Raw genomic sequence first — 10,885 nt, forward strand, 5'->3', positions numbered from 1 at the left:
AATGTGGCTGATGTGGTGCTGATCAAACAGACCAGGAAGCTCCCGAGTTTGATTGCTGTATGCTTAGTTAGTTGATCTCAGACAGGGCACTGGTGGAGCACTACAATTATACTACAATTGCCCTCATGTCAATGGGATGCAGAGGGGCAGAATGGCAGCCAGAGTTCTAGGTCCTGGCCATTATCAAGTGACCCTTTCTGGAAAGTGCACATCTTGTATATATCAGGGAATAGGATTGTATTTGCTTGTCCAATCAAATAATCTGTCCTGTTCACTGCCCAGGCTACTTGGATATGGTACCTGCACACAAGAAATTGTACGTGACTGTAATGTATGCACCTGTGAGTATGCTCACTGGTTTGGAGTGCATCATCACCCCCGGCAACCAAATATTAATTTGATTTAAATGTCTCAAGTTTAATTTGTTTAAATTGTCGGTTTTAGTGTTCCCCCCGCCTCACCGTCCTTTTAGCCAGGGGGTACTTGTATAATTTCTGTTTTTAGTGCCCTCAAAAAAAAACAAGGGGGCACTTGTTTGAAAGCATTTGGTGTGTCCACACTCCCCCCGCACCACCCCCACCCCCTCGCCACTTTACTCAGGGACACTTGATTTAAAATGTTTCCTACAAAATAGTTGTAGAGCTGTTGAGGGTCCTCCCTTTATTTATTGGAGACTTGGCCTGGAGCGTGTTACACAGAGCAGCCCCGTGCAATAAGTTTTTAAGTCAGTTCACAGACTCCCAGGCCGCCTGTAATTTCTGCGGTCTAGAGGAGTCCGTGTTCCACGTTTTTATTGAATGTGCGAAGTTGCAGCCCCTCTTCCAATATTTGAAGGGGCTGCTCTTCAAATTCTGGTTGCACTTCAGTCCCACACTCCTGATCTTTGGACACCCTGTGCGGAGGGGAGCAGGTAGGTCGGAAGACCTCCTCGTGGGACTGCTCCTGGGCATGGCCAAGGGGGCCATCAGCCGGTCCAGGCAGCGAGCGGTCGAGGGGTTCATTCAGCCTGCCTGCCTGCCTCTCTTCCACAGTTACATCTGAGCCAGGGTGTCACTGGCGATGGAGCACGCGGTGTCCACCGGTAAGCTTGCGGCCTCCCACGAGAGGTGGGGGCCAGAGGGACTGGAGTGCATCATCACCGCCGGCAACCAAATTTTAATTCGAACCACATGTCTAAAGTTTAATTTGTCTAATTTTGTTGGTTTTAGTGCCCCCCCCGCACTGCTGTTAGCCAGGTGGCACTTGTATAATTTGTATTTTTGGCGCCCTAAAAAAAGGGGGCACTTGAAAAGTTTTTGGAGTGTGACCCCCCCTTTAATCAGGGGGCACTTGGTTATTGTGTCTACAAAATAGTTGTAGAGCTGTTGAGAGTCCTCCCTTTATTTATTGAGGACTAGGCCTGGAGGGTGTTGAACGGAGCAGTCCCGTGCAATAAGTTTTTAAGTCAGTTCACGGGCTCGCAGGCAGCTGTAATTTCTGCAGTCTAGAGGAGTCCGTGTTCCACGTTTTTATTGAATGTACGAGGTTGTAGCCTCTCTTCCAATATTTGAAGGGGCTGCTCCTCAAATTCTCGTTGCACTTCAGTCCCACAGTCCTGATCTTTGGGCACCCTGTGCGGAGGGGAGCGGGCAGGTCGGAAGGCCTCCTCATCGGACTGCTCCTGGGCATGGCCAAGGTGGCCATCAACCAGTCCAAGCAGCGGGCGGTCGAGGGGGTCATTCAGCCTGACTGCCTGCCTCTCTTCCGCGGTTACATCCGAACCAGGGTGTCCCTGGAGATGGAGCACGCAGTGTCCACCGGTATGGTCACGGCCTTCCGTGAGAGGTGGGCGCCAGAGGGACTGGAGTGCATCATCACCCCCGGCAACCAAATTTTAATTTGAACCACATAATGTCTAAAGTTTAATTTGTTTAAGTTTGTCGGTTTTAGTGCCCCTCCACCTCCCTCCCACCCTTTAATCAGGGAACACTTGATTTAAGGATTATTGTTTCACAGGTACAATGCAAAATAGTTGTAGAGCTGTTGAGTTGGGAGTGACTTAGCCAGTCGCGTGATGTTCACAAGACTCAAAAAAATCCCAGGGGATCCACGATGAGGCAGGTGGTTGTGAGCCTAATGGATGAACTGGTAATGTGTAGTGTGATTATTAAACCTTTGTTAATAAACCAACTAGTTCTGAAAAGTTCTTAATAGCAATGTGTTGCTATGAATTGCTAACGAAAGAACCCTTGAAGCAAATACATTACATTGACCATTAGGCAGAAACTTTCCAAAGCGGAAAGGAGGAAAAGGAAGAGAATTGGAGGACAAATTGTTTATTCCACAATTTAACAGGCACACTGTTGTTCGAACAAAGCAATTTTTCTTAAAATGAAGGGAACAAAAATAGTTGTAATATCCTCACATTTTGCTTCACATTAAAGAGCACATACCTCCCTTACTTACATAGAAACATAGAAAATAGGTGCAGGAGTAGACCATTCGGCCCTTCTAGCCTGCACCGCCATTCAATGAGTTCATGGCTGAACATGCAACTTCAGTACCCCATTCCTGCGTTCTCGCCATACCCCTTGATCCCCCTAGTAGTAAGGACTTCATCTAACTCCTTTTTGAATATATTTAGTGAATTGGCCTCAACAACTTTCTGTGGTAGAGAATTCCACAGGTTCACCACTCTCTGGGTGAAGAAGTTTCTCCTCATCTCGGTCCTAAATGGCTTACCCCTTATCCTTAGACTGTGACCCCTGGTTCTGGCCTTCCCCAACATTGGGAACATTCTTCCTGCATCTAACCTGTCTAAACCCATCAGAATTTTAAACTTTTCTATGAGATCCCCTCTCATTCTTCTGAACTCCAATGAATACAAGCCCAGTTGATCCAGTCTTTCTTGATAGGTCAGTCCCGCCATCCCGGGAATCAGTCTGGTGAACCTTCGCTGCACTCCCTGAATAGCAAGAATGTCCTTCCTCAGGTTAGGAGACCAAAACTGTACACACTACACCAGGTGTAGCCTCACCAAGGCCCTGTACAACTGTACCAACACCTCCCTGCCCCTGTAATCAAATCCCCTCGCTATGAAGGCCAACATGCCATTTGCTTTCTTAACCGCCTGCTGTACCTGCATGCCAACCTTCAATGATTGATGTACCATGACACCCAGGTCTCGTTGCACCTCCCCTTTTCCTAATCTGTCACCATTCAGATAATAGTCTGTCTCTCTGTTTTTACCACCAAAGTGGATAACCTCACATTTATCCACATTATACTTCATCTGCCATGCATTTGCCCACTCACCTAACCTATCCAAGTCGCTCTGCAGCCTCATAGCATCCTCCTCGCAGCTCACACTGCCACCCAACTTAGTGTCATCCGTAAATTTGGAGATACTACATTTAATCTCCTCGTCTAAATCATTAATGTACAGTGTAAACAGCTGGGGCCCCAGCACAGAACCTTGCGGTACCCCACTAGTCACTGCCTGCCATCCTGAAAAGTACTCATTTACTCCTACTCTTTGCTTCCTGTCTGACATGCAGTTCTCAATCCATGTCAGCACACTACCCCTAATCCCATGTGCTTTAACTTTGCACATTAATCTCTTGTGTGGGACCTTGTCGAAAGCCTTCTGAAAGTCCAAATATACCACATCAACTGGTTCTCCCTTGTCCACTCTACTGGAAACATCCTCAAAAAAGTCCAGAAGATTTGTCAAGCATGATTTCCCTTTCACAAATCCATGCTGACGTGGACCTATCATGTCACCTCTTTCCAAATGCGCTGCTATAACATCCTTAATAATTGATTCCATCATTTTACCCACTACCGATGTCAGGCTGACCGGTCTATAATTCCCTGTTTTCTCTCTCCGTCCCTCCTTTTTTAAAAAGTGGGGTTACATTGGCTACCCTCCACTCGATAGGAACTGATCCAGAGTCAATGGAATGTTGGAAAATGACTGTCAATGCATCCGCTATTTCCAAGGCCACCTCCTTAAGTACTCTGGGATGCAGTCCATCAGGCCCTGGGGATTTATCGGCCTTCAATCCCATCAATTTCCCCAACACAATTTCCCGACTAATAAGGATTTCCCTCAGTTCCTCCTCCTTACTAGACCCTCTGACCCCTTTTATATCCGGAAGGTTGTTTGTGTCCTCCTTAGTGAATACCGAACCAAAGTACTTGTTCAATTGGTCCACCATTTCTTTGTTCCCCGTTATGACTTTCCCTGATTCTGACTGCAGGGGACCTACGTTTGTCTTTACCAACCTTTTTCTCTTTACATATCTATAGAAACTTTTGCAATCCGTCTTAATGTTCCCTGCAAGTTTCTTCTCGTACTCCATTTTCCCTGCCCTAATCAAACCCTTTGTCCTCCTCTGCTGAGTTCTAAATTTCTCCCAAGTCCCCGGGTTCGCTGCTATTTCTGGCCAATTTGTATGCCACTTCCTTGGCTTTAATACTATCCCTGATTTCCCTTGATAGCCACAGTTGAGCCACCTTCCCTTTTTTATTTCTATGCCAGACAGGAATGTACAATTGTTGTAGTTCATCCATGCGGTCTCTAAATGTCTGCCATTGCCCATCCACAGTCAACCCCTTCAGTATCATTCGCCAATCTATCCTAGCCAATTCACGCCTCATACCTTCAAAGTTACCCTTCTTTAAGTTCTGGACCATGGTCTCTGAATTAACTGTTTCATTCTCCATCCTAATGCAGAATTCCACCATATTATGGTCACTCTTCCCCAAGGGGCCTCGCACAACGAGATTGCTAATTAATCCTCTCTCATTACACAACACCCAGTCTAAGATGGCCTCCCCCCTAGTTGGTTCCTCGACATATTGGTCTAGAAAACCATCCCTTATGCACTCCAGGAAATCCTCCTCCACCATATTGCTTCCAGTTTGGTTAGCCCAATCTATGTGCATATTAAAGTCACCCATTATAACTGCTGCACCCTTATTGCATGCACCCCTAATTTCCTGTTTGGTGCCCTCCCCAACATCACTACTACTGTTTGGAGGTCTGTACACAACTCCCACTAACGTTTTTTGCCCTTTGGTGTTCTGCAGCTCTACCCATATAGATTCCACATCAGCCAAGCTAATGTCCTTCCTAACTATTGCATTAATCTCCTCCTTAACCAGCAATGCTACCCCACCTCCTTTTCCTTTTATTCTATCCTTCCTGAATGTTGAATACCCCTGGATGTTGAGTTCCCAGCCCTGATCATCCTGGAGCCACGTCTCTGTAATCCCAATCACATCATATTTGTTAACATCTATTTGCACAGTTAATTCATCCACCTTATTATGGATACTCCTTGCATTAAGACACAAAGCCTTCAGGCTTGCTTTTTTAACACCCTTTGTCCTTTTAGAATTTTGCTGTAGTGGCCCTTTTTGTTCTTTGCCTTGGGTTTCTCTGCCCTCCACTTTTTCTCATCTCCTTTCTGTCTTTTGCTTTTGTCTCCTTTTTGTTTCACTCTGTCTCCCTGCATTGGTTCCCATCCCCCTGCCATATTAGTTTAACTCCTCCCCAACAGCACTAGCAAACACTCCCCCGAGGACATTGGTTCTGGTCCTGCCCAGGTGCAGACCGTCCGGTTTGTACTGGTCCCACCTCCCCAGAACCGGTTCCAATGCCCCAGGAATTTGAATCCCTCCCTGCTGCACCACTGCTCAAGCCACGTATTCATCTGCACTATCCTGCGATTCCTACTCTGACTAGCACGTGGCACTGGTAGCAATCCTGAGATTACTACTTTACTTTTGAGGTTCTACTTTTTAATTTAGCTCCTAGCTCCGTAAATTCGTTTCGTAGGACCTCATCCCTTTTTTTACCTATGTCGTTGGCACCAATGTGCACCATGACAACTGGCTGTTCTCCCTCCATTTTTAGAATGTCCTGCACCCGCTCAGAGACATCCTTGACCCTTGCACCAGGGAGGCAACATACCATCCTGGAGTCTCGGTTGCGGCCGCAGAAACGCCTATCTATTCCCCTTACAATTGAATTCCCTATCACTATCGCTCTCCCACTCTTTTTCCTGCCCTCCTGTGTAATAGAGCTAGCCACGGTGCCATGAACTTGGCTGCTGCTGCCCTCCCCTGATGAGTCATCCCCCTCAACAGTACTCAAAGCAGTGTATCTGTTTTGCAGGGGGATGACCACAGGGGACTTCCTTGCACTACTCTTCCTGCTGGTCTTCCATTCCCTAGCTGGCTGTGGACCCTTTACTTGCGGTACGACCAACTCGCTACACGTGCTACTCACGTCATTCTCAGCATCATGGATGCTCCAGAGTGAATCCACCCTCAGCTCCAACTCCGCAACACGATCCGTCAGGAGCTGGAGGCGGATACACTTCCCGCACACGTAGTCTTCAGGAACACTGGAGTCGTCCCTGAGTTCCCACATGGTACAGGAGGAGCATAACACGTGACCGATCTGTCCTGCCATGACTTAACTCTTAGATAAGCAACAACAATGCTAAAGTTTACTCACTGTTATCGAAAAGAAAAAAGAAAAACTACTCACCAACCACCAGCCAATCACTTACCCCCTTAGCTGTGACGTCACCTTTCTGTTTCTTTCTACTTCTTTTTTGCCTTCTCCCTGTAGCTGCACCGGCTCGCCTTTTATAGGCCTCTCCACGGACCTCCTCGACGCTGCACCCTGGACTCCCTGCTGTGCCTTTTATAGGCCTCTCCACGGACCTCCTCGACGCTGCTCCCGACTGCCGCCGACGCTGGGCCCCGGACTCCCTGCTGTGCCTTTATAGGCCTCTCCACGCACCTCCGACGCTGCTCCCGACTGCCGCTGGGCCCCGGACTCCCTGCTGTGCCTTTTATAGGCCTCTCCACGCACCTCCGACGCTGCTCCCGACTGCCGCCGACGCTCCAGTGGAATTGCTAATACTACATTTTTCCCACCAATTTCTAGAAGATCTCTCATGGTGTTGTTCACAGTGAGTCAGAGGATTTACATGAACAATGGTGCTGTGTCAAGTCGTATTACCAGAGACACTGACTTGTCGGTACTTGAGAACAGCCTTGAAATCTGACAGCACGTTGTTGGAGGCTGAGGCTTTGGCAGTACTGGGTTGGGGTATGAGGGTCTAGCAGTATTTTTAGGAGGTTTTAAGGTCTGGGAGCACTGTAAGGGTTGGGGAAGGAGGTTTCCAGGTATACTGACCAGTCCCTGGGATCTGCCATCACAGAGAGGAGTCCTGAGGTGTGGAAGAATTTGGGGTGGTGGTGTTCAAGATCTGGGAGCATCGTGGGTGGTCCAGGGATCATAGAGTACTGGGAATAGAGTTGAGGGATTTGTGAGCACGAGACAAACCCTGGGTGTGGGAAAGGGGAAGTCTGAGTTTGGCTGGCATCCAGCAAGTCTGGGGAAGGGGTTTTGGGGCATTGGGAGGCAGAGTCTGCATTATTGGAGAATTGCGGCTATCTGGCATTGACATTATGAAGGGGTGCATGATCTAGCAGCTTTGAGGGATGAGGCACAGGATAATAGGACCTAAGCTTCCAAACCCCCTTTTAGACCATTAAATGTCACCTTCCCACCATGCTTCCACCCATCAGCCTCCTCCCCTGATTCATTTGCAGCTCATTTTGCATTCTCAGATACTCACCTACCATTGGTAGCACCCATTTTCACATTCCTAATTTAATGCATTTAAAGATGAGCTTTATGAATTTAAAGTCTAGTTTCTTTCAATGTCTTTTGGAAGAAGTGGATAAACTCTCAAAACCTCCTATTGCTGCACATATTGCATGCTGTAAAGTCAACATGGTTGAATCCTCTCTCCAACATCCAGTCAAAGCCCAGGCTTTAGATGCAGCAAGATATATTAAATTCCGGCCTCTCCAGGTGCGTACGTTGTGTGCACGGGCAGAAGAGGCCCTGCAAGTTCCGGGTTTAGGAGCGTAAAGGTCATGCGCCGAAATTTGGCACTACCAGCACCAATGTATCTCCAGGAGAAGAGCTTTAGGCTATTTGCGCAATTATTGCCCAGCAAATGTCCTTAAAACTCTTACGTAAGAGTTTTAAAAGATAAAAAAAATTATCACTAATTTTTTAATTTCGGTAAGTCCATTAAGGTAAGCTGATTGTTAACCCTATTAAAATATTTTTAAAACATTTTCAAAAAAATTAACATTTTCCGAAAATACTTAATTTAATTTAATTTCAATTAATTTTAAATATGTGAGGTGTTTTTTTTTATTTATTATATTGTGTTTCTGTGTTTTGGGGGTTATTCTCATTGATGATAATGGGAGCTCGTACAAACGGAGCTCACCATTATTATCAATGAGAATACTACATTGTGATTGGTGGTCCAGGCCCATGTGATCCCAGGATGCCCGTATGTTCCTGGGATACGTGGGCCTCTGCGCTGGGCTGTGCATCTAGGCCTTGGACCGCAAGTCTACTTTCTTCCGGGACCACAAGGTACTTCCGTAAAATATTTTCTGGTCGGAGACACTGCCCATGAGAAATCTCCAACCGCAAGTTTTAGCCCAAATTAAAAGACATTTCAACGGGAAAATTGAATCATGTTAATGTAAATTATGCAATTATTTTGATTCCATCACTGAGAAAATAATGACATGTTTTAAAATAAAGCATTTTGTGTGAAACAAACTCTGGCATACTCACCCTTTAAAATATACTATTACATATCCAATTAATTTTACCTAAATAACTTTTGTACTCAATAGTTTATACGTTGTAAAGGCACATGGTTTTATCCATGCTGTGATGATACAATCACAGTGTAATATTGTTAATGGCACTCTGTTTGATTAATTAACCAGCTGGATCATACAATTGCACAGTAATTGCAGCCCAAATGACAGCCAGTGTTCAGGCATAAAACTACACAGCAAGACAAATAGACAAAATTGTTTTACCACAACTACAACAATAACAACAACTTGTAGGGCTGGATTTTAGGCTTTGATGGTTTTGGGGCGATAATAGCGGCGGGTGGGAAAGATGACGACCGGGAATAGCTTGCACCTCAATAGTAAAGTTTGGGCAGCTGGGCCCTGCATCAGAGAGCGCAGCACTAAGGGAGGCGTTGTACACCTCTCTTGGCGCTAGGATGGGAAACTCCTGAGCTAAAGGTCCGGGAGCGCTCCGCGAGAGGCCTGCGGTGTGGGGGCAGGGGGGGGGGGTGGCGGGGCGCAGGAGGAGCTTAAAAGAAAAACACAAAAACATTCCCAAAACATTGCCCATGCCAACACAAGACAAATTGCTAAAAAAAATTAAAAGAATAAACAATCACACTTACATCCTTGCCGATGGGATGGCTGGACCGCCCTGATTTCCCAGGCAGTCATTTCGAGGCTGTTCCAGGTAGGCAGGTCAGGCAGGAGCTCAAACTCATGCCGGTGTCGCAACCAGGGGCGTTGCACATCGGTGCAGCTATTCCGGGCCATTGCCACCGCTCCAGCCTGAAAAACAGAGCGCAGAAGACCAGAAAATCCAGCCCTAGTGTCTTTAACATAGTGAAGCATCCCAAGGCACTTCACAGGAGTATTGTGAGATAAAAAATTTGACACTGAGCCGCACAAGTAGAAATTAGCGCAGGTGACCAAAAGCTTGGTCTAGTAGGTATGTTATAAGAAGAGTCTTGAAGGAGGAAAGAGAGGTAGAGTTGGAGAGGTTTCGGCAGGGAGTTCCAGAGCTTAGGGCCTAGACGACAGAAGGCATGGCCACCAATGATTGAACGATTACAATCAGGAATGCTCAAGAGGGCAGATTAGAGGAGCGCAGACATCTCAGAGTTTGTGGGACTGGAGGAGATTACACAGGTAGGGAAGGGTGAGGCCATGGAGGGATTTGAAAATAAGGTTGAGAATTTAATCGGAAGCCAATGTATGTCAGCGAGCACAAGGGTGATGGGTGAGTGGGACTTAGTGCGAGTTAGGACACGGGCAGCTGAGTTTTGGATCACCTCTGGTTTGCGCAGGGTAGAATGTGGGAGGCCAGCCAGGAATAGTCAAGTCTAGAGGTAACAAAGGCATGGATAAGGGTTTCAGCAGCGAATGAGCTGAGGCAAGGTGGAGACGGGCGATGTTACGGAGGTGGAAATAGACGGTCTTAGTTATGCTGCTGTGGTCGAAAGCTCATTTCAGGGTCAAATATGTCACCAAGGTTGCGAACAGTCTGGTTCAGCCTCAGAAAGGAGTTGGGGAAACGGATGTAGTCAGCGGCTAGGGAACAGAGTTTGTGGCGGGGACCGAAAACAATGGCTTCGGTCTTCCCAATATTCAATTGGAGAAAATTTTTGCTCATCCAGATCTGGATGTTGGATAAGCAGTCTGACAATTTAGAGACCATGGAGGGGTCAAGAGAAGTTGTAGTGAGGTAGAGCTGGGTGACATCAGCGTACATGTGGAAACTGATGCTGTGTTTTCGGATGATGTTGCGAAGGGGCAACATGTAGATGAGAAATAGGAGGGGGCCAAGGATAGATCCTTGGGGGACACCAGAGGTAACGATGCTGGGGTAGGAAGAGAAGCCGTTGCAGGTGATTTTCTGGCTACGATTAGATAGATAAGGATGGAACCAGGCGAGTGCAGTCCCACCCAGCTGGACGATGGTGGAGAAGCGTTGGAGGAGGATGGAGTGGTCAACCATGTGAAAGGCTACAGACAGGTCAAGAAGGATGGGGAGGGATATTTTACCTTTGTCACAGTCACAAAGGATGTAATTTGTGACTTTGATGAGAGCCGTTTCGGTACTGTGGCAGGCGCGGAAACCGGATTAGAGGGATTCAAACATGGAATTGCAGGAAAGATGGGCACAGATTTGGGAGGCGACAATACGTTCAAGGACTTTTGAGAGCAAAGGGAGGTTGGAAAT

Source organism: Pristiophorus japonicus, chromosome 9 (assembly GCF_044704955.1).
Source record: "Pristiophorus japonicus isolate sPriJap1 chromosome 9, sPriJap1.hap1, whole genome shotgun sequence".
NCBI lineage: Eukaryota > Metazoa > Chordata > Chondrichthyes > Pristiophoridae > Pristiophorus > Pristiophorus japonicus.